At 36.7% G+C, this 24,838-nt stretch overlaps 1 long non-coding RNA gene across 2 annotated transcripts in view; it reads left to right on the plus strand.

The window, feature by feature from the left end:
• Positions 1-1,919: 1,919 nt before the first annotated feature.
• LOC129464675 (uncharacterized) overlaps positions 1,920-24,838 on the plus strand; it is a 131,773-nt gene continuing 108,854 nt past the window's right edge. For both annotated transcript variants that reach the window (XR_008651660.2, XR_008651662.1), the window contains exons 1-2: positions 1,920-2,058; positions 24,396-24,492. This is a non-coding gene — a long non-coding RNA (uncharacterized lncRNA). The remainder of the gene's footprint in view (positions 2,059-24,395; positions 24,493-24,838) is intronic.

Here is a 24,838-nt window from a genome sequence, read left to right on the forward strand (position 1 = left end):
CATGGAAAATTTATTTCCCTTGTACACCATATGACAACACATTATAGATGATAGTTGTTTAGATAGATATACGGACAGATGGATAATCTGTTTTCTCTTCTCAAGAGATATTCTCTGGTCACCAGCTCTATCACTACATCACCTTTTACATTTTCCTTTCCCTGTCCACAAATAGCATCTAGAGTTGTTCTTCATATCTAAATAATTCAATGCTATGTTTCAGCTTGCATATGCTTCAGAGCAAAACAAAAGCTGCATATGTACTGGCATAACCTAGGAATCTAGGAAAGCTCACCAATCAATTGATTATCCCTTGTATTCCAAGTGCTTCAAGGATAGAATCATCTCCAATGCATCTTTTTACTGAGCTAATAGAGTGGAAGAGTAACTGGAAATTTTGATGCTAAGAAAAACAAGATTTTTTCCTAATGTGTACTCAATACAGTAGATTTTCTGTGAAAAAAAAAGTATGAACTGGAAACATTAGACAATTGTGTACAGATGGACACATTTAGCTACATATGAGGCTAAGATTGTTTCTGAGCAAAGGATGTAACAATTGAGTAGCACAGTATTTCACATCTGTTACTAGATGGAAAATTCTTTAATACATTATCCATGTCTCACTTATTTTTCTGTTACATACTATGATAACACCTTGCAAATAAGAAGTGTTACAACATTTGTGTGGAAAAAGGAAAAAGACAGCTAATTATACTCTGTGAGGCCTCTTTTCAGTTGTCTTAGTGCATTTGACAGCTCGTTATTTAATTGGGAAAGTTACTAACTTTTATAATATGTGTAGTTGAGAGCTCCTCAGTGCAATGTTGGGAGAAGATTCTCTATGGGCCTCTGTGGGTTTTGCATCTTTTCTGAGCATAGAGATTACATTAGTTATCTCTTGCTATGCTGTCTTCTGCTGAGGGTTTCTCAAGGCTCCAATTAAGGTGTTGGCCTCTCGGCTGGAGTTTCATATAGGGAGGATTTGCTTTGGTTTCCTGTAGCTGTATAAATGAAAGCTCCAGCTTCTTACTGGCTGTAGGTTGGAAATTCCTCTTATAACATAGAGGACATCAGTAGTTACTTGCCACATGGCCTTCTCCATAGGCAGTCATAGCAATTTGCTTCAAGACCAGTAAGAAAGACTGGTGCCTGCTGTAAATATGGAGTAATATACATAATATATTATGTATCATATAGCACATAACATATAATGGATAACACCGAATATAGCATATGCCTATTGTGTATACTGCAACCAAATCAGAAAGAATTGTCTTTTCTATATAAGTAGTTTTACTTCATACACTAAACTAGTGTTCAAAAATTTAAGTAAATTAAATATTTTTTTCTTCAAATAAGGTATTTAATTCAAATATATCTATAAAAATATCATGATATTTTGCCTTTGTCATTCTAGTAAGGGTACAGTCTTGTATTTAAGTATTTTTATTTTCAGGTATAGAGTAATTACATGTTAGATTCTGTTATATAGTGTTTATTACATCCAGCTATTTGTAGAGTTCTATTTAGCTTATCCTCTCATTGAATTGTAAAACAACAAATATAATTATTCTATTACAAAATTAGGTATTTGTACATTAAATCAAGGATATGAGTTATGGAAAAAATTATCTTTAGACGTTTTGTAAATTTTATTTTTTCTGAAGAGATATTTTTCTTCTGTTCTTAAGCAATTAAAAATATACTGATGAGCATTAAGAAATATGTAATTAATTTTATTCGTCTTCTGGTATTTAGGAGTTTCTTCTCTCCATTTATTCTCTCTTCCCCGTGTCACCTTTAAACAGTTTAGTTCAGAGGAGATGGGCTCATTAAATAAAGCTACATTTATCCACATATCTGCAAGTCTTTGGAGCATGGTTCTAAGTACCCTTTGTGTTGGATTATCTTTTCACAGATGTTTATATTGCAAATCACCTTGAAAGATATAGTGACTCCATCCAGAGCAAAGCACAGGCATGCTTCCTGACTATTATGAGAGAGTCCAGTTTCCAAACCTCAGAGTTTCTTACCTATAACAAACCCACCTCCTGCGTAAGTATCCCCTGTCCCTCTTTGTGTCACTCCATGGAAATTGGTACTTGAGTATCCAGTGTAAAAAAGTGCTGGTACGCTGGCTGCTGCTTTTATTGTCAGAAATCGACTGTCCAAAGTCTCTAACCCAATGGTTTTGTTTATTCTGCAGCATCCTTAAAACTGTGCCAGGCCAACTTGTTAGATTGCAAGTAGGTGAAGTCTTACCCACTTGGCAGTGTATAAGTGATCTTCTCACTTAGAGAGGCTTATGCACAGAATGAGTCTCAGTAGCAATAATGGAACTCAAATTTAACAAAGCAGAATGACTTCTTACCCTAGTAATATTTTACTTCAACCTAATTAAATACATTTATATATTTAAAGATAGAAAACATGGATCTGAAAAGATACAAGAAAGAGCTTATCAAAAAAATCGAAGAAAGCTACTTTTTAGATGTAAAGCAAACTGCAACCACAGAGATAATTTCAGTAAGAGTTTAAGCATAGAACTCAACTGGTCCCATTAGCAAAAATGTCTCCCCTGGGAAGATTAAATGTGTTAGATAGAGTTTTACAGGCTATTTCCTTTCATGGGTTGGCTGACACAGTCTGTCCACTGACTATTTTAAGCCCTCAACAACCATTTTTCTCTTATCTTCTTCTTTTACTGAGGCTGAAAATCTTTCAAACAAGGTTCACCATGTGACACAATTAAGAACAATGGGATATATGTGGAATTGCTTAGTAAGAGAGTGTCTTATAAGATATGTTATTAAAAAGCCTTTTATTGTTAGTCTTTCCCTGATTTTTGTGCCTAGAAAAAGTAAATGAATCATATTAGAATCATTTGAAGGCAAACTTATCAGTTTAGGATAAAAAAGCATCCTAAGTTTAGGATGAGCATTTGTTACACGAGGAAACTAAACTGCTATAAGTTTAATTACTGTTAATTGGAAATTTTTTGCTTGAATCCAAAGGAACTCCTGATACACAAGAACAAACTAGACCAGGGGGAGGCCAACAGAGGATTCTTCTATTTGCCCTGTTAAAAAGTATTTGGAAATTTACTACAGCCCATTCTCACCCACATCCAAACTCATGCCCACAAAAACATATACACTAAATGAAAGACAGATGATAACATTGAGATGATAGTACAGTTCCTTGAGGAAATTTAGCAAGACAATGTGTTTTTAGATTTCTAATATTGTCTTTTCTCCAAAGATCGTCACCGACTTGCATCTGCTATTGGACTTCAATTTGTGAGCCTCAAACTGGGCTCTCCTGGTTCAAATAATTAAAAATTAAAAAACCTTAATAATTTACATAACTAAGAATCTATTGTTTGATTACTTTCTTGGTGCCTGTGTAAATTTCTTTTACAGAAAAATGTGCTGGTCAGAAGATATATGATCTGTTCCATTTTATATTTGTAATCTCATTTTATAACAATTAGTGCATGTATTAGTTTTCTAGGGCTGCCATAATAAAATGCCACAGGCTGGGTGGCTTAAAAAACAGAAACATGCACTTTAGGAAGCTGAGGTGGGCGGATTGCCTAAGCTCAGGAGTTTGAACCTGGGCAACATGGTAAAACCCCATCTCTACTAAAATACAAAAGAAATTAGCCAGGCATGGTGGCATGTGCCTGTAATCTCAGCTACTCTGGAGGCTGAGGCTGGATAATTGCTTGAACCCGGGAGGTGGAGGTTGCAGTGAGCTGAGATCATGCCATTGCACTCCAGCCTGGGTGACAAAGCAAGACTCCATGTCTACAAAAAAAAAAAAAACGGAAGCATATTTGTTCACAGTTCCAGAGGTGACAAGACCAAGATCAAGGTGTCAATAGTGTTGATTTCTTATTGGGCCCCTCTCTTTGGCTTGCAGATGGCCACCTTCTCATTGTGTATCCTTACAAGTACTCTCTCTGTGCTCCAGTGCCGCTAGTGTCTTCTCTTTTTATGAGGGCATCAAATATATTGGATCAGGGCTTCACCCAAAGGGCCTAATTCTAAATTAATCACGTCTTTAAAGATCTGTGTCCAAATACTACCACATTTTGAGGTATTGGTGATCAGAGTTTCAACATATGAATTTTCAGAGAACACAAGTCAGCCCATAGAAATATGTAATCTTTTCTTTTAACTTCAACTCTTCTAGAGATAATTATTTATTCAATTTCTTAAGTCTTATTAACTCTGAATAAATGTAAAGGTGCAACCTGATGCCTAAAAGGTTGAAGTCCAAACCATGGACTGTGGTGATACCCACATTGTGAGCTTTGGGAGTTTAGTTATCAAAACAGAATGCCCATACTAGTACCCAAATTACTTTTTCCGCCAAAACTCTAGAGTATAGATTTTTAAAAAACACATAAAAGTTCCAGGCTATAGTATGTCTTTGAGTAAGAAGTCCTAAACAAACCATGCTACATTAAAAAAAGCAATTAACTCTCTCCAATTTGTTTATCCTACTTCCAAATTAGGTTCATTTGCATTTTGTATTCCACAAATGTGCCTTCATTACAGTACTTTCCATAGTTCAGAAACAATGAATAGAAGCAATACAGTAATACATCAACTAACTTATACAATCATTTTCATTTTTGTAGACCATAGAGTTACCACTTAAATGAGAATTAGTTCAGTAGATAGAATTCATCAGGCATTATTTATTTCTGTTGTCTGCTTGAATAGTCCCTTTTATCTGAGATAAATAAACACTCTGTACATAAAATGCCTTCTTCTGACAATTCAATTGGTCACCAGGAAACTGAATAGAAAGAGAAATAAGCATTCAATTAAAATAAGCTGTATAGGTAGCTCAGTTCCTAGTTTTTAAATTTTAAAAAAATTTGCATCTGTAATGATAGTAACCCTGTTTAAAGTAGATGTTTTTTGTGGGGTTTTTTGTAGGAAGTATGGCAGAAGTTGTTCTTTTTTCTTAACTCCTTAATACTAGACAAAGGAATTTCAGACAAAAACATGGAGACATAGGGATTTAATTTTGGCAGTAGTCTCTTATGTACATAATTATGGTGTCAGAAGTGATTTATGAACTTAAGACTTATAGGTGCTTTTAATTATTTTAATCTCTGTGATTAAGGTATGAATTTAATAACTATGAAAATAGAGGTTGACCCATTTGAGCACAATTGAAAACAAAACACACAGAGACACTGTAGAAACATTGAAAAGAATTCTACTATTCAAAAAGGGCCCAAAATAAACTGAATTAATCTGAGCTCCTCTTTATTACCTGTTGGTTGTTTGTCATGAATATTGGACTACCCTACAGTTATGACAAAGACAATGTGTCTCTGTCCTTTGATAAGGAAGCAGGGTATCATTCAACACACACACACAAACACACACACACACACACTTTGAACTTAGAAAGTCATTAGTTCTAGTTCTATTTTCTGTCATTTAACTAGTCTGAGATATTTGTCAAAAAAACAACAATGACAAAAACAAAAAACAATCTGCGCCTTTGTTATCTCATGTGTAAATTATTAGAGTAGTAATATGTTATCTCAAAATTAACTGAGACAAAGAAACAGTTAAGGAAAGCCTTAGGTCCAGACTCTGTCCTCTCTAGAAGAGGCCTCTCCTTCCCTTTCCTCTGTTCTTCCTCTCTATCCTTCTTTGGTCTGCTAAAACCTGTCATTTTAAAGTTAAACTCACTGATAATTCTTCTAAACCTCAAATTCCCATTTTTCTTTTATGCAAGCTTAACTTCAAGCCATTGCCAAGGAATTTCCACGGATCACTGAGAGCCCTCCCCAGTTTGCTGATTAACTCAACATAGTAAGTCAGGCCTATCAACCCCAGGTTTTCTGACCTATACCAGTTGACTCACATATTTGCTGAAGATCAGGCACCATGCTGAATGACCAAGGCTTTTTGGTGTGATCCTGAGGGAGAGTTAGACAAAAACATCTCTAAAGACTGTGACAGAACTGAAGGCGTAGCAAAAACTTCCATGAGGCCATTCTTGAGGCTTTCCTTAAAACTTTATGAGAGGAGGTGCCAGCTGGGCTTACTAAGTCAAGTACGGGCTCAGAAAGCTGTGAAACTCACTCATTTCCTGCATCAGGACTTACTTCGGTCTTGGATGAATAATATTGAAGATATATGCTTAAAACATTTCTAATACCAGGATTTGTGCCTGTGTTTTCTTCCCCAAGAAAGCTGTAAACAGCAAAAATTTTGCTGTAAGTTTCCGTGTGTCCTCTCTCCCTCTCTCTTCCCCCTCCCCCGAAACTAAAAGGAACGTTAACTGCCCGTTTGTCTGTGACCAGTGGACCTTATCTATACTCCCAACTTCGATTCCTTGTAAACATACTTTGTAAAGTCCTGTAAGATCCTGTCTCCTTTGCCGTGCCTCTGCAAGGTCATAAAGTAGATGAAACCTAAGTTGCAATTCCGTTCTTCTTCCAAATCTAAGACACGTCACAAAATAATTTACTGTCTTTGTTTCTTGCTCTAGTAACATCTTCCTGCCTCAGGTATTTCCCACCTTAAGGAGTTTAAAAGGCAATCATATAATCTAACTCTGGCTACCCGTTCGGGACCCCTTCCACACTGTGGAAGCTTTGTACTTTCACTCTGCCCCGTAAAGCCTACAGCTTTTTCTCTCTCTTGGTCCATGTCTCTATCACTTGACGGGGTCAGCCGCCACACCAATTCTTTGGCGTGGCTAGGCAAGAACCTTAGGCGTTATATTTAGACTGCGATAAAATCCAGTCCCATATTTAAGAACCTGATGAGCCACTTTCCAGCCATTACAGTTGTACTCCAGGCCATGTTTTAAAAAATATATATCAAATCCAGGTTGTACTTAGAGAAAATTATGAATTACCTATAGATGTTGAATCTATTCAAGTAGGCTTTAATTCTGTTTGTGAGCAGAATTACAGTTCTCCTTTCTGGAGAACTCTCTCAGCTTGTCCAAAGAGCCTGGATAGAATGGAAAACTATACCTACTTCTGATCTAGATAATTTGGCAAATCAGCTTGCTGGCACCTGTGAGGACACTAATACAGAGAAAACCACTCAAGTTTTAAATCTCCTATTACAGCAGATGGAGCTTCCCAGAGATAACACTGGGAAGAAACATCCTGGGCCAGGCTACTACCATAAGAAGCCAGGCCACTGGAAAAGAGAGTGCCAAAAAAGCCAGAAAATCTCTTTCTCATCAACTTTAATAAATCTCCAGGAAATTATGCTAAGTGAAAAAAAATCCAGTCTCAAAAGATTACATACTATATGATTCTGTTGGATTTCACAAAGTGATAACCCTAAAGACTGGTGCTTTAAGATGCTAAAAGGCCTTAGCAGCGGCCTTAGAACCAAAGTCCTTCTAATCTCACCTGGATCACACCAAACTCAGAAAGGGTTTCCCTTTGGAATTTTTTTTCTTTGTTCAAGAAAGATTCTTTCCAAAAGAAATGCAATTGCTTTAAGTCCTCTTCCTAGAGATCTCATCAAATAACAAGGAAAGATCAACCACTAGAAGAGAAAAGACTGGAATTTGTGACCACACCCAAACAGACTTTTTAATCTATTTTTCTAAGGGCAGCTCCAAGAGATTACCTGGGGTACTTTATCTACATAATAAAATAGCCTTTTTTTCTTGTGCAACTTCAGCTTTCACCTTCTCTTAATGTCTGCCTCCCATGTCCCAGGTTCATCTGATGCAGGAGAGGCAAGCCCTCAAATTGGGGCTTAGCCTGGGAGGTTTCTTCACTTTGCCCAGGAAAGAATTCAAGAGTGAGTTGATGATATTAGACAGCAATTTTTATTAAATGGTACTGCTCCTTGCGGAGCAAGCTTACCTCTTAGGCCGTGTGGCCAGAGTGAACAATGTATGGGCTCTTGGCAACTGTATTTATACTCAGGAAAGCACACTTTCAATTACATGTAAATTAACGGTATGTCAATGCAAACTGAGGGGCTGGCTATTTAGAACATTTTCAGAAAGGGGCAATAACTTCTGGGTTGTTGCCTTAGAGAGGGATGGCAATGCCTGGATACATTTCCATGGCATTTTTAAATTGTCGTGGTGCTGGTGGGAGTGTCTTATGTCAATGAGCAATGAGAGCAGCTAAGGATCACTTTTGTCTCCATCACTCGTTCCTGCCAGTTTCTTCTGTTTATCCTGTCTGGAACAGATCCTGTTTTGATCAGCAAGATTGTGACCAGAAAACAAGTTCTGCCACTCCCTACCTCACATTTCTTCTTCCTAGTAATTTACTACTACTCAAAAAGTATTGTTTACATTTCCCAGCTACCCAACCCTTCTTCCCCACCTGGAGACAACTCTTCAGTCTGCCTGTTCAGGCACCAAGGACTACAGGGGCTCTTCCCAGTTCCCTCAATCATCTAGGTGAAACCACTCTTCAAGTTGGGAATGAGGTCTTTGTGCTTACAGATACTGGAGCAAGAGTATCAACTCTTAACCCCACCAGCCACAATCAGCCCATGCCTTGGGCTAATAAAAAGATACACATGGGAGTTTCAAACAAGCTTTTAGCTGTTTTTGTTTCACAGCCCATCCCTTTCTAACTTGTCCCTCTCCAAGGCACTTGTCCCTTTTTTGCTTGTTAATTCTTCCCTATCTACCTCCTCCTTGGACTTGATTTTCAAGAAAAATACTATGTTAGAACTTTTTTTCCCTCAGAACAGGGAAATAATTTTACAATTTAACAAAGCAAACTGTGCTGACTCAACCTTGGAGTCTTCTGACTTACCAAGTTTACTCATTTGTTATATGATTCTCTGTTCAAAAACCAAAAATAATGCCACCCATCACTGCTGAATCAAATCTGTCTCTTTAGGGGCAAAATCTGAAAAGTAAGTTTTTAAACCAAAGGAAAAATTGGTACATTTTCAGCTCCAGGGCATCTTAATTATAAAATCTCTTTTTTTCCTCTTCATATGTGTAAAGAAAGGAAACACATTCGGAATCTTAACCCAAAGTATAGGGACCAACATCACTCTGTAGTAAGCTGTCTTAAACTCACATCTCACTCAGTATCTGATATGCTTTGGCTGTGTCCCCACCCAAATCTCACCTTGAATTGCAATAATCCCCACATGTCAAGGGTGGGGCCAGGTGGAGATAATTGAATCTTGGAGGCAATTTCCCTCATACTATTCTTGTGGTAGTGAATAAGTCTCACGAGATCTGATGGTTTTATAAATGAGAGTTCCCCTGTACAAGCTCTCTTGCCTGCCACCGTGTAAGATAAAGCTTTGCTTCTCCTTTGCTTTCCGCCATGATTATGAGGCCTCCACAGCCATGTGAAACTGTGAGTCCATTAAACCTCTTTCCTTTATAAAATACTCAGTTGTGGGTATGCCTTTATTAGTAGCGTGAGAACAGACTAATATAGCATCCTTTGCTAGCTGATTTGCTTCTTATGAACTTCTCCTACTTCCTTCTTCTTATATCACTCACGTTGCAATAACCTTAACTCTGTAACTCTTGTGCCATATCCTTCAAGTGAGACACCACATGACTGCTTAACTCTGATAGACCTCGGAGAATCTCCAAGAGAGTCTCCTAGGCAATGCTTAGTTGTCCTGGTTTACGGATGGCTCATATTTACAAAATGACTCTGGCAAGTATTGTGTAGGCTCTATAACCACTAATGCCTTTGAGGTGGTGAAAGCTGCTCTTTTGCCTTTAGCCTCTTCAGCCCAGCAGGGAAAGCTAATTGCCTCACTCAAGCCTGTCTCCTTGCTGAGAAAGACTGTTAATGATTACACAGACAGCTGGTAGGACTTACAAATTGCTTTGGAATGTTATGAAAACAAAGAGGTTTCCTTACTCCCAATGAAGACAAAATAAAGAATTGGATTGTATGTAATAGAATTATTAGATGTAATACAGCTATCTGCCCTCTAGCCATTATCAAATTTTTAGGCCATTCAAAACCAGACGCTATGGGAACTAGAGGAAATTACCTGGCTAATAACACAACAAAGAATGGTGTCCTTAAAGATCCTTCTGACCAAATCTTTGTCATGACCCAACTAGAAAGATTCCTAAGAAATGAATTGAAAATAATTACTAAAGATGCACAGAATTGGGCAACAGAGGCCAAAAACAGAAAATAAAACAAAAAACCCAAATTGGAAAAATAACAGCTGCTAGTTTAATGATAAAGAGGAACTCTGGTTTTAGCCAAAACAAACAAAACAAACACAACAAAAAACCTTTCTTCCAGACCCCATGAAATTTTTGTTATTAAATACTGTACTTAATTAAGTCATTGGACTACAGAAAAGATTATTACTTTTATGAAAAAATACTGATAGGGCAACGTCAACACCGTAGTTGAAAAATGTTTATTTATCCTGCCCCCGCTCATCGTAGAAAGCAAGTATGTACAGCCCCAGGCCATTTTAACCACCTTAATGGGCCATTTGAGAATTAGCAGATGGATTTTATTCATCGATCTCCTTCACGTTAATACAATTATATTTTAGTTTTTATCTATATGTTTTCCCATTGGGTTGAAACCTTTTCCTGCAGATGAGCAAGCACTTCTGGAATGGCTAATGTCCTATTATTAAAAAAAAAAAAAAAAAAAAAAAAAAAAAAAAAAAATCTACCTGGAGTTTTACCCCTTAAGCTCCACAGTCACTGAGAAACTAATTTTACCGGGCAAGTTATCAAACAAGAGTGTGGTTTCTGACCAATCTTACAGAACTTTCATTGTGTTAGTTATCCTCAGTCCTCTATACTAGTTGAACATAACAATAGCACTCTTAAGAATCAATTTGAAAAGCTTTTGGGAATGTTACACCTGCCATGGCCAAAAGACCTATGTATAGTGAATTTGAACTTAGAACTACCCTGTTTGATTACATAAGCTCTCACTATTTCAGATAATTACTGCACTCCCTATGCATTTGGCCCCAACTTCTTTTGACTCCAAATTAATAGAAGGTGAAATGCTTTAATATTATCAAATTATAATTAAGGCTACAGATAAAAATTATACTCTGGTAGAACAATCTTTCCAAAGTGTGCTCCCAGGGGACAAAGAACTAGAACATTATAACCTACAATCATGGTATTTTGTCTACTGGAAAAGACTACCTCCAACTTCACTGCAAAGGCCCATGTCACATTTGTTAAAAAAAAAATCTGCACTGCCAAGCTTAAAGAAACTGATTCCTGGATACATGTACCTCATCTAAAAATCTATTATCTCTTAAGTGAGCCTGCACTCTTATCAACAAATTAAAACTAGAAATTGTCTTAAAATATCTGGGACTTGAAGTAGACAACATCTGAGTAGATGGTTTTTTTCCCCCAAGATACCTGGGCCAGGCCTGTATGCCCTTTTCTCCCTTCTAATTCTTAGCTTTATTTTCTTCCTGGAAGGAGGATGTCCTCATCTGCATTTCTCAGTCTGTAGTCCCAGGGGGAAACCTCCTTGGGTCCTCCTAACATATGTAAAAAGAAAAAAAAATATATGGACCAACTACAAAAGAAAGGGCTAATAGCAATATTTAGTAATATAACTGACTCCTGGTTTAATTCTACCATGTATAGAAAATTCATAGATAGAAGAATTTTCTGTACTACTATCATGTACATTTACTTTTATGGGTGAGATACCTCAGTATGGGGCTCCAGATGTTTAGACACTTGGATAGCAGGAGGCTAATGTGGGTTGGAATATCTGATTGCTCTTTTGTCAATACATAATAGTTCTAAAAATTATCATCTGGATAATCCCCCCCAGACCCTCCTACTACATCAAAGAGTTAACCATGAGTCATTAAGTGGGTTACAGGACTCTGGATGTTCTTCCTTTTGCAGATCTTTTGTGGCATGGTATGATGTTTCTGCTAAGGAAGAAATGATACAAAATTTATCTGCTACCCTAGGAGTTTTTGCAGACCCCACTGCAAAGGCTATTGTTGCACAGCAGCACTCATTAGCTTTTCTAGACAGAGTAGTGTTAGATAAGGGTCACTCTTGATTATTTATTAGCTAATCAAAGCATTGTCTGTGCTATTGCTACTAGTGCATGCTTTACCTAAGTAAACTCCTCTGGGGAAGTTAAGACTCAGTTATGTAAAATAAGAAAACAACATACCTGGCTACAAGTCTCGCTCAGTTCCCTATGGTCATTTGATCTGTTCAGTTAGTTACCTTTAAGTCAAGGATCATGGCTCAAAACCATCATGAAAACTGGACTTGTCATATTGCTGTTGTTCATGCTTTGTATTTTTCTTTTAGACTGTGTACCTGTTGTCTGTAAAATCTATTTAGAAATATAACTCCTTACAAAATAACGTTAGCCCAGTGCTTGAAATGATAGCCAATGCCTATGAAATAGACAAAATCAAATTTTAATATAAAATTCAGACAAACTAATTCTAAGAGCTTCTCTTTCTGGCCTTTTTGTTGCTCTAATGTAGCTACAAGAGTTTTGATGCTGACTTCAAGCTGTTAATCACCTTTCTTCAATGTGGAACAAGACCAACTTACTTGAAAAAGTCCAGCCCAGCACTGAGGAACACTTAAAACCTGACTAATGTTAATTGATCAATGATGCTTTTGGGAAAAGATCTTGATCAAAAGGGGGAAATGCGAAAGTTGCAGATACCATGATAAAATCACTTTTTGTCACACCCAGACAAAATAGATCCAGAAGGGGAAGGCCTGCAAGAGAGGAGTCTCATGGACATGTCTGAGATAAGAATGGTTTCCAAGGACTTTTTAAAATGTTTTAACATCCTTCACACATATCCTATTTTGATAAGGTTTATCACTAGACATTCATTAGGACTGTAGTAATTCAGATAAGATGTTCTTGAAAGAACCCTTGCTTGGTAACAGTGTCTCCACAAAAGAATTGACAACTCTGACTTTGAGCCTCTGGAACCAATGAACTCTTTCTAAGCAGCTTATGAAAATCTCGTTTTGCAAATAAAAGCTCCCCTTATCCTTCCCTCACTGAGTGTACTGGTGGCATCTGCCATTCTCTGCATTCTAGTCCATAATCTTTTTTTTTTTTTTTTTTCTAAAGATGGTTCTTGACCTGTTGCCCAGGATGGAATGCAGTGACTCTACCATAGCTCACCACAGCCTCAAACTCCTGGGCTCAAGTGATGCCTCTGCCTCAGCTTAGCCTCCTGTGTAGCTAGAACTACAGGCATGTCCTACTACACCTGGATAATTGTTTTTTCTGTGTGTGTTTTTTACTTACTTTGTTAGAGACAGGGTCTTGGACTCCTGGGCTGAAGTGATTCTCTTACCTTGGCCTCTGAAGTCATAGGGATTAAGCTGTGAACGAGAACACTTTATAATCCTTATTTCTTATTTCTGAGTAAGCCCAACATATTTAGAGATAATTTTATCTAGTGTCCTTTTTTAGATTGATGCAGTAAGAACTAGAAATGTGACAAAGACATTGCTGCTTCCAGGAAAGATCTTCCAGAGCAGAGGAAGTGCAGATAAAAATATTCTGATATTTTTTTTCCTCCCACCCCCAGTCTCCCATTAGAAGTTTCCATTGATTGAACCTCAATCTGATGTCAGCTACAAAGGATCCCTAGTGATACCATCCATAGGGATCAACCTCTCTGGATGCAAATTAAAGGTTAAACATGCAGATTGTGAATCTAGAATGGAGGAGGAAGGCTAAGCCAAATGATGAAAACTTGTATGCTTGGCAAAACCACAACCCTAGTAAATCCAATGCTCCTCCCACTCCACACCTGCATAATGCATCTAAATTTTGCTGAAGGAAAATCTGAAAATCACAATGATTAGAGCATATAAATTTATAATGACTAACTCCAAGTAAGCCCTTATGGATGATGGGAAACACAATATACTATTTTTAATCCATTAGCTCTCTTTTACTTCCATGAATCTTTTTCCAGACCCTTCTCTTTAAATGTTTAACACCTCTTCTTCCATCTTAACTCTTTTCTGATGACTTTGCTTCATACTTTAGTGAAAAAGATCATAGTAATCAGAAAAGAATGTCTACAGAGTTCCACCACATCAATCTATCTTTCAGTATCTGCAACCACCTACTGTGCTTTTCACCTTAGCTTGGGTGAAATGTCATGACCCTGTCTATAGTCAGTCTTTCTACCTTGGAGTCAAGTCTTATCTGATCTTCCTTGGGGTTAGGTCTTATCTGATCTTATCTACTCAAAACTTTTCCTTCAGAAATTCTTTCTCTTCTATTTTACATTGTCAACACTTACTTCCTAAAAGATCATTACTACCAGCATATAAAAATGCTATGTTTCTTCAATAGTTAATGTGACATTTCAGCAGTGTTTGACCTATTCAACCACTCATTCCATGTGTAGTAATGAATTTGGACTTGCCCCAAGAGAAGTCTAGCCTTTTACCCTTGCTCCTGGGAGATAACCTCTGAAAGCCTGAAATTTCCTGAGTGATGGGGGTGTCTTTATTATTCATCATGGGCATCTAGAACTGTACCTAATAATTTATGATAAAAAAGTGATTTATAGTGGGCCTTGTTATCAGCTCAATTTCTAGGGATTTGGGGCTAGAAAAGAGGTTCCCCAAGTAGACAATCATATAAGCAGTCATTTCTACAAAATGAAGGAATGACTGAGGTTTGGTGAGCTTCCCTGCTTGTAAATATGCTGTGCATATCATCATGCATCAATTCCAGAAAGTAATGTGCCCTAATGACAATAAAAACTATGCTTAGAACCTTTCCAGATTCTGCCCTATGCGTCTTCCTTTGGCTGGTTTTAATGTATATTGTCCCTGTAACAAACCATGACAATGAATATAACAGCTTTCAGAGAGTACTGTGAGTACTCCTAGAGAACTGTCATACTTAAGGGGATTTGGGGAACCCCCCCCCCCGCACTTACAGTTGGTTTCCTAAGTGAGGACAGTTTTGAAGGATTGTGCCTCCAGATTTTGCAGTTTGGCTACATCGAGGCACTCCTCTTTAATAAACCTCTTTTCATTTCATATTCAGAACACCACACTAACAGTTTTCCTCCTACTTCATTGATCACTCCATCATAGCCTCCTTTCTGGTTTTCTTCTCCTCTCCTTTATATTTTAATATTGTAGTATTCTAGGGCTAATTCCTTTATTCCCCTTTTCTTTTTCCTATCTATAGTAACTCCTGCATGATCTCATCCAGTCTTAAGGACTTACATATCATCTATTTGCCAATGACATCATATATATATATATATATATATATATAGTCTGTCCTCTCTCCTCAAATTCAAATAAGCATATCCAATAGTTTAACTAACACATCCACCTGGACATCTAACAGATTTCTAAAACCTAGCATATCCATATGAACATTATCTCTTCTTTCCCATTTATACCAGTTGGGACTCAGAAAATGCTACCCTAAAGTATTTTAAGCCAAGGAAGATGAGGAGGGCCTCAGAAGCAAGAAGGTTTACGCTCACTTTTCCCCACCTTTCTGAATGAGAGCTGGCCATAAGGAAAGTCTGTGACCTATCTTGTCTAAAAGTAGGTAATAAGACCCTCATTACAGAGAGGTCATGCCCTACACTTGGGGCAAAAAAAATATTACACAGAGAGACCAAAAAGTATCTGAATATAAAGGCCTTCCTGGGCTTCCCCACTCAGCGTATTACTAGTAGATTATGCATTTTGTCAGTCACATTTCTACATGACTGCATTAGTTTGTTTTCATGCTGCTATAAAGAATCTGCCTGAGACTGGGTAATTTATAAAGAAAGAGGTTTAATTGACTCACTGTTCCCCATGCCTGGGGAGGCCTCAAGAAACAATCATGGCGGAAGGCAAAGGGGAAGCAAGGCACCTCTTACGTGATGGAAGGAGAGAGAAAGCAAGAAAAGGCAAGCACTAGACACTTATCAAACAACCAGATCTTGTGAGAACCCATAGCAAAGGGAAAACCTGTCCCCATGATGCAATCAGCTCCCACCAGGAACCTCCCTCCACACATGGGGATTACAATTTGGGATGAGATTTGGGTGGGGATACAGAGCAAAATCATATCAATGACTGTTTATTATTCATGGAATTTAAGCATAAAATAGTTTTCTCAGGCTTTTCACTTCTGAAGTCTTCTATGTCACATAAAACTTTAGTTAAATAAACTTATTATTTTCTCTTATTAACCTGTCTTTTTATTACAGTAATTTTGGCCATGAGTTTTATGATGGATGAGCAAAAAGTATAACCCCTTTCCACTCCTACTTATCCCAGTGCCCAAACTGTTATTCATGATCTTCTTCATCTAAGTGAAACACAAGTCAATCTTAAGTTACTCAGGCAACGAGTCTTGAGGTTACACTCATATTTTCTCGTTTTTTAAAATGTGAAAACTATGACCTCTACCATCAAAGTATATTTAGAACCTGATGTTTTGCACTACTTCCAGTTCTACCAACTTATCCTCTCTTTCCTGGATTACTGTAGAACTTTAACTGGTGCCACTGCTGCTTTTCTTGACTTCGTGTAACCTAATCTCTAGATCGCAGCCAGGAGGATTCTTTTGAAAGACAAATTAGATTCTGCCCTTTCTCTACTCAAAACCCACTGGTGGTCTGTCATTTCACATAGGGAAAATCAAAGTCCTTGCAAAGACCAACAAGCGCCTACATAATATGCCTTATTATTTGCTTTCAAATCTCATCAGCTACTCATACTGCCGCAGTCATGCTGTCTTCCTTGTTGTAAGGCTCAATGAACAGGATAGATCTATTTCACCTTTGCTGCTTTGCATTGACAGGGACAGTCTTCTCTTTGATGTTCAGAAAACTAATTCCATTTGTCTGCTTAAAGTCTTTCTTCAAATGTCAACGTTTTAGAAATATATAATATTTGCAATCTTTTTTAAAAAATTCAATATTAGGAGCATTATCTCCCAATGCTTCTAATATCTCTCATCAATAATTATACTTTCTACATTTTTCCAAAGCACTCATCACCTACCACAATATTATGTAACTTACTTATATTTATAGTTTATTGTCTGTATCTCCTTGTCCAGTTAGCTTTTGGTCAATTCCATGCATAAACATAACCAAAGCCAATAGACTTATCTTGCTGGGGGACAGAAGAGGGAACATAACATACATTTTCATCCATTACTGGGTTTATAGATGAGGCCCCTATAGTAAAAGAGTAACAAGAGTAAAGTATATAATTTTATTGAATATAACATTTTTTTTTTTTTTTGAGAAGGAGTCTCGCTCCTTCGCCCAGGCCGGAGTGCAGTGGCACTATCTTGGCTCACTGCAAGCTCCTCCTCCTGGGTTCACACCATTCTCCTGCCTCAGCCTCCCAAGTAGCTGGGACTATAGGCGCCCGCCACCGCACCTGGCTAATTTTTTGTATTTTTAGTAGAGACGGGGCTTCACCATGTTAGCCAGGATGGTCTCGATCTCCTGACCTCGTGATCTGCCTGCCTCGGCCTCCCAAAGTGCTGGGATTACAGGCGTGAGCCACCGTGCCTGGCCAATATAATATTTTTAATACGTAACAGCCTTCAAAAAAAAGACTCAAAGAAACAGAAAAAATGTATATTTTTATGCTAAGTTTAATGAATGAATAGTGGAAAAATATGACTGAAAGACAAAAATTGTTTGATTAAATGACAATAAAGTGGAAATATTTATTAATCCTCTGGTAATAAACAGGGAACTTAACAATGCCTGTTGGATTAGATTCTTCTTGGCATCTTTGTGTCTTTTCTCCAGAAGAGAAAAAGTATATTACTTTTCTCCAAAAATAGGAAAAAAAACACTTCTAAAATGAAGGTCTTATGACCTACTTTAGAGGAAAGTCAGCTGTGTTTTAAGGCCTACTTCAGCAGAAAAGGATCAAGGGGAAGGTGAAAGTGATATTTCTGCTTCTGCTGTTTTCTCAAATGCCGAGATACCATATTTAGAGGTGATGTGTTTTGAACCCCACCATTGTAATGTCACAAGCAGGAAAATTCAAGTCTCTATTACTTACTGTTCTCTATCTTAGAACACCTGTTTCTACCATCTCAATGAAAATTTGAATGGGAAGGCAGTACCACTTAATGATCCAATTTCTGACATCAGGTTTTGGCTTTTCTTCCTTTCCTTTTTCTTTGACAGTCCTGTAAGTTTTCAAATTATAAAAAACAAAACAACAAAAACAAAAAAACTGCACTGCAAGATGCAGGTAAAGACTACCTTCTTTAGAAAATCTAAATTCATTTTCGTCTATTTCTGCATATTGATATATCCTTGCCTAATTTTATCTTTCTCTTATGGGAATTTGCTTTAAAAAAAAAAGCAAGAAGAAAATAGCAAAGAGTTGGAACCAACCCAAATGTCCAACAACGATAGACTGGATTAAGAAAATGTGGCACATATACACCATGGAATACTATGCAGCCATAAAAAATGATGAGTTCGTGTCCTTTGTAGGGACATGGATGAAACTGGAAAACATCATTCTCAGTAAACTATCGCAAAGACAAAAAACCAAACACCGCATGTTCTCACTCACAGGTGGGAATTGAACAATGAGAACTCATGGACACAGGAAGGGGAACATCACACTCTGGGGACTGTTGTGGGGTGGGGGGAGGGGGGAGGGATAACATTAGGAGATATACCTAATGCTAAATGACAAGTTAATGGGTACAGGAAATCAACATGGCACATGGATACATATGTAACAAACCTGCACATTGTGCACATGTACCCTAAAACCTAAATTATAATAAAAAAAAGAAAATAGCAAATTTCAACATTTTTCTTTTTTTCTAGCATTTGCATTAGTGTTCTAGTTTTGTTTGCATTTGGTTTGCCCTACTAGGCTAGCAGATATGATAGGATTTACTACAATTACATCAATATTTGTGGTTTCTTCCCTTACCAGTATATGTATACAAGGGTTGCATATCTCTCCCATTGCCTCCCGACAACCTGTAGCAGTTAAGCATAATCATGTAGTTTTCTGTTTTTAATAAAAGTTATATATTTGATTTAAGCAACCTATGGGTAGGAAATCTTGGAGTAGTTTCAATTTCTCCTTTTCTGCACTGAATTAATATAGGATTACCCAAGATGTATTTAGTGTGAAATGTGGACAGCAAACTGCTTAGGCTCACATGTAAACTTTAACTGACAAAAAAAAAAAAAAAAAAAAAATAGATAAATAAATAAATAACACCTTTTATTGTATTGATCCACTGAGATTTTGGGATTTTTGTTCCTGTAACATAACTTATCCTATTTAGATTTGATCAGATGTAAAACAAGGTACTTATTTCAATTACTGTGCTACTTATGATTAGGTTCTAGCTCATGTGAAAAAAACCACCAGACAATAATAAATCTAAAAAGATAGAAAGTCTAGAAAGATAGAAATAATAACTCTAAAAAGATAGATAAGTGATACCTAGAAGGTAGCCCAAATCTTATATTAAGGTTTTATAGTATAGATATATAGGCTTTTTCAATATTCTCTGGCTCTATTATCTTTATTACTAGGATATCTTCTATAAGCCCACATATAGAGTGACAATAAGTATTGGTTTTCTCAGGACATTTCCATTTTATACCTATTGCTTTGGGTTAACAATTTTTAAAAAAATTTCCTTTCACTCTAATGGGTTCCAGACTGAGCGATAAATTATATGATCACTCTTGACAAAAATTTTCTTCTTGTTCAAATTCTAGTCAGGCTCCTCTGACACTTTTCTCAAGCCTTGAATTTTAGGCTGCTGTATCCACCTCTGCACTGTCTAATTTCAGCAAAAATCCTGCTAAGCCAGTTTATCCAGAAGGCCCCATCTTTCATATTTGATACACTAAATATCTGATTGGGCTCTTTATCCTCCACTATTCTCCAGATGATGTCTAATCACTCTAGTCTACGTTTAGCAAGAATCCTGTTAAGTCAGTTTAGACAAAAGCCCCATTACCTTTGATTTCTTTTCTTGGTAATTTTTTATCCACTGACTCCCAACTTGAACCTTAGCTATGAATTCCCACTTTTTCTTCAATTCAGAGTTTACCCCAATCTCTCTATCCTACTAAAAACCTCATGCTAGTAGCCCCTCCTTGTTCAAATATGTGCTTTTGTTTGCATTTGGTTTGCCCTACTAGGCTAGCAAATGTGATAGTATTTACTACAATTACATCAACATTTTACAAAATTTTACATGTGCCATGAATAATTTTTTTAACACTCCATCTATAATAGAAGTTTAAACTCCTATTGTCACTTCTGAATTCAGATGGAATTCAGTAGGTTAGGAGAATGAGAGGTGCCTGAATTCTGCTAAGACATAGATGGAGTTAACAAATTGCCAGCCATTATTCCAGAGATCACAAGATTTGCAACTTACCCAATTCACTATTGTAGAAACTAAAATTGTTGTTGTGAGATGTCTTTTCCAGAGTTTGCATTTCTAATGACCAACTGGCTCTACTTGGACCCTTAACTCTTGGCTCAACAGGTCCTGTGACCCTACTCCAAATCCAACTCAGTGCATGAAGACCATTTTCCACACCCCTATAATTGCATCCCTAGCCAAACAGCAACACCCATTCCCCTAACCCCCTGCCCACCAAACTATTTTTGAAAAACCCCAGCCTCTGAATTTTCAGGGAGATTGATTTGAGTAATAACTGTCTCCCATGTGGCATGGCTGGGCTCATATCAATTAGATTCTTCATTGCAATGCCGTGGTCTCAGTGAATTGGTTTTGACTGTGCAGTGGGTAGGAAGAACTCACCAGGCAACTACAAAATCTTTCCTTAAACTATGTGTTTTTATTTAAGAAAAAAGTCTTAGTATCACATCTTCAAATATTTGAACTAGTTTATAATTGCTGTAGTTTAAGAGTAGGAGGCAGATCTTGTAATAAATAATTTGAAGTACTTACAGACAAGTTTTGGATTCAGATAGACAGCATGGTGTCTTTTATTTTTGTTCTGCCCTGTGTGACTTCTTCTTAAAGTATGTCTTTATCGTATATCACCTCTCTAAGACTTGACTTTTCTTTGTGATTGAAAAAGAACTATTAATTAGGCCATGAAAAGATAAAAGGGTTATGGTATATAAAGAATCTAGCATAGAATATATCTTTAATAAATATTTGCCATGATTATTATTATATCAATGACCTAGATGCTGATCATTATAATTTATGCAAATCCTATTAGGAAACATTCATAAACTCTTGAATATTATCTGAAAACTCACTGAAATAGCTTTGTCCTACTAAGCAGAAATATGAGGACACTCACTTATGCAAGCAATGGCAATTAACCAAGCATTCTAATTCTATTATAGAGTCCTACATCCTTCATCAGAAGTACTGGAGGAGGATATGCTCTCTTGATTTCTAAAAAAAGGCATTCATCCTATGCTTACTTCAGGAGATTGATTGGGTGTGGATGCTTCATTTCCCTTAGAAGAGATCAAATTAACAATTAACACATTCATAGGTAGAAGCAGCCTGAGCTTAAAGGAGTTTTATAAAGTCTTACCTGGTGAAAAATTACAAATTGCCACAATAATACACGATGTTAAATAAAGGGATTTCCCTGAATTCAGAAAAGCATAGTTATAAGTATGTATTTTTAACAGAAATTAGAAAAGGCTTGCGGTTTTATAAGTTTTAAAATTTGTTTTGAAAGTACATTGGCTTCTACAGGATAATTGTAGTATAGAATTAAATATATATGAAAAAATTGTCATTTTAGCTTATTAGTGTTGAAAGAAATTGCAGCTTTTATTGTTATGTGATAAGAAAATTACACTGTAAGTTTTACTATCAGTCAAAACAAATTTCAAATTGAAAAACAAGAGAAAGAGAAAAGCAAAAAGAAAGAGAAAGAAAGCAAGCTTCTAAAGTTGATAAGAACCAATGAGTGAACTACTCTTTAATGAAATTTGGAGACAAAACTATCTGCAGCTAAATCTTGATACTTAAATTATAACACAGAGTTAACTTTAAATTGTAATTTGGTTACATTCAGATCACATCATTTGCTATGTATTTACAAGATAAAATGATTCTTTCAATTTAAAATACCCAAGTTGTCATTTGTGTTAACTTTATTAATTTTTTATTCCTCATAAGCATCCTGTATTGATTGTCCCCTTTGTATGTTTAGATTTATTTCTCCTAATACTCACTCTGTGAAGTCCCTTCAGTCAATTAAATTTCTAACCCCATTTCTCTGCCAAGAGATTTCCCTCATTCTCTCACATAATTGGCATATTTTTCTCTTTGAGTTGTAAATCATTCTATATCCTTTCTGTCCTCTTACTAGTTTTATTTTGGGATTAATTATACTATTCTAATGATGCTTCCCTGATTTCTTAAGCCTTCAAAGTATTTGACATGATATAAAGCTGTAAAACCAAATAACTTACTGCAGGCCTCTGCAGTATCTGTTTCTCTAGGCTGAATAATGCTGTCAGTGGGATAAAAAGGTGAGCATTGAAGTAGGTCAGGGATTTCCTTACAAATAGTATCACCACTCTATTGCTTCACTATAGAAAATAACAAGAGCATGTTTTATCTGATTGTGAAGGCTTTGGTGTCTTTGGTACACTTTTAAGGCTGCAGGCCACAGTGGAATAGATTGAATTAATCTCTTTAGGCTTGAGCTTATTTATCAAAAAGGAAGAAGGTTGTATGCTAAAGTCTTAGGTCAAGCCCCCTGCTTTCACCACTATCTTCTACCTTCATACAACTGAGATGTGACTTAATAACATCTTTACACATTGAATAATGCTTTGCTCTGCCTTATGATGGCAGAACACAGCAAGACATTGTGTAAATGTTGAAAGATATAATATCATTAATCCGGGTATAAATCCAGCAGCAAGAGAGTAGAAAGATAGAAGTACACAGGGAATTTGCTGAAAAATAAGATATATAATTTGTTCAGTTTTTATAATAAAGATACACACATCTATGTTGTATATATGTATATAACGAATATATGTATTGAAAATAAATATAAATTCAGATTTTTAGGTAGAGCTATAATTCAGAACTCTTTTTTATTTTTATTTTTTTGAGATGGAGTTTGGCTCTTGTTGCCCAGGGTGGAGTACAGTGGTGCCATCACAACTCATCGCAACTTCCGCCTCCCAGGTTCCAGCGATTCTCCTGCCTCAGCCTCCTGAGTAGCTGGGATTACAGGCATGTGCCACCACGTGCAGCTAATTTTGTATTTTCAATAGAGACGGGGTTTCTCCATGTTGGTCAGGCTGGTCTCAAACACCTGACCTCAGGTGATCTGCCTGCCTTGGCCTCCCAAAGTCCTGGGATTACAGACATGAGCAACTGTGCCTGGCCCATAACTCAGAACTCTTAGATGTAAGATACTGTCTAACCTAAATATATTTTAAAAATTATTAAATACTGTTAAATTATATGTTATCTCTCAGGTCCTTGAGTGAATTTCCATTCGTTCTCTTGGGTAGTTCAGTTCAGATTTCCTAAGTATAGGCAGTGGAAATGAATGGCATATTTGTCAGAGATCTGGTTGTTAATGATAACAAAAGTGGTTGTGGCCTCAGACAAATTTACAAAGTTATCAAGTTTTATTATGCAAAACTACCAGCTGTTAAGATTCTCTCAAAAAAGGACATCCTCTCTCCTTTGTCCCCAAGGCCAGCCCCAAATCATCTATTTCTTTGTGTCATTTCCTCCCCTCCTTCCACTTGTGACTTTCTGGAACCATTTATTTTAAACTCACTGCAGGTAGTTTCTATATGTAAAAGTAACAAATAAAAGATAATACCTGCCTTAGAAAACTAAAACTAATAATGTATATATTCAACAAGAATAATATCTTATCAATTTTAAGCATAAAATGCTTTTGGGCAATAGAAAAATAAATAATTAGATTTGTTAAAATGATGTGTAAGAATCAGAAATTATTCACAGAAAGATTGTCAGTTATAAGGATTATTTGGAATCAAGTATGAAGTTTGTTAATATGCAGCTTTTGGGGCCTGGAAAAGGGTGATAGGTGGATTCCCTTAATCAGCATGTTTAACGAGTAATATAGAGAATAATAATAATAATAATAAGTAACAATGTTGAATACTTATTAAGAAAGAACGGTGAACTGGTTAATCTACTTACCACCATTTCATAGACCCAGATTTAAGCTCTCATATTCATTGGGCAAGTACATTAGCTATGGGGAAAAGAACCACCAGCAAGAGATACCAGGCAGAACTTGTGGAAAGGTATTGTACCAGTAGACTGTTGTTAGAGTAATATGAAATAGCAGCCACCCCTAATCTCAGTGATTTATAACAGCAGTGGTTTGTTCTCCTACATATAGATTGGTCTCATCTGGCCAGCTCTGTTGGACTGCAGTGGCTGGAGCGCCACAGGACTTTATTTTAGGGGAAAGTCTGAAAGGACAGCAGCTACTTGGGGTAAGCTCTAAGTTTTCATAGCGATTGTCAGAGGCTCAAAAGATAGGGGTAATTATACCTTCCTGACAGGTAAGCTGCCATTGTATTGACTAAGGCACTTCAAATGGCCAAGGTCAGTATTAGTAGAGTGGTGTATGTGTCAAATTCAGTCGGGAGACAGAATACATGACAGTTATTCAAAAATAATTTAATTAAAAGCTTGAGAATGAGATATAAAGATGTTAACTAGGTAATAGAAAGTTACCACCCTTCTGCCTAAAGGAACAAAGAGAGGAGTTTCAAATAATCAAAATTTATAAATGTAGATGTGGCTTAATTATGGACTAAATTGTGACCTTCCAAAATT

This window comes from Symphalangus syndactylus, chromosome 16, assembly GCF_028878055.3.
Source record: "Symphalangus syndactylus isolate Jambi chromosome 16, NHGRI_mSymSyn1-v2.1_pri, whole genome shotgun sequence".
In the NCBI taxonomy this organism is placed as follows: domain Eukaryota; kingdom Metazoa; phylum Chordata; class Mammalia; order Primates; family Hylobatidae; genus Symphalangus; species Symphalangus syndactylus.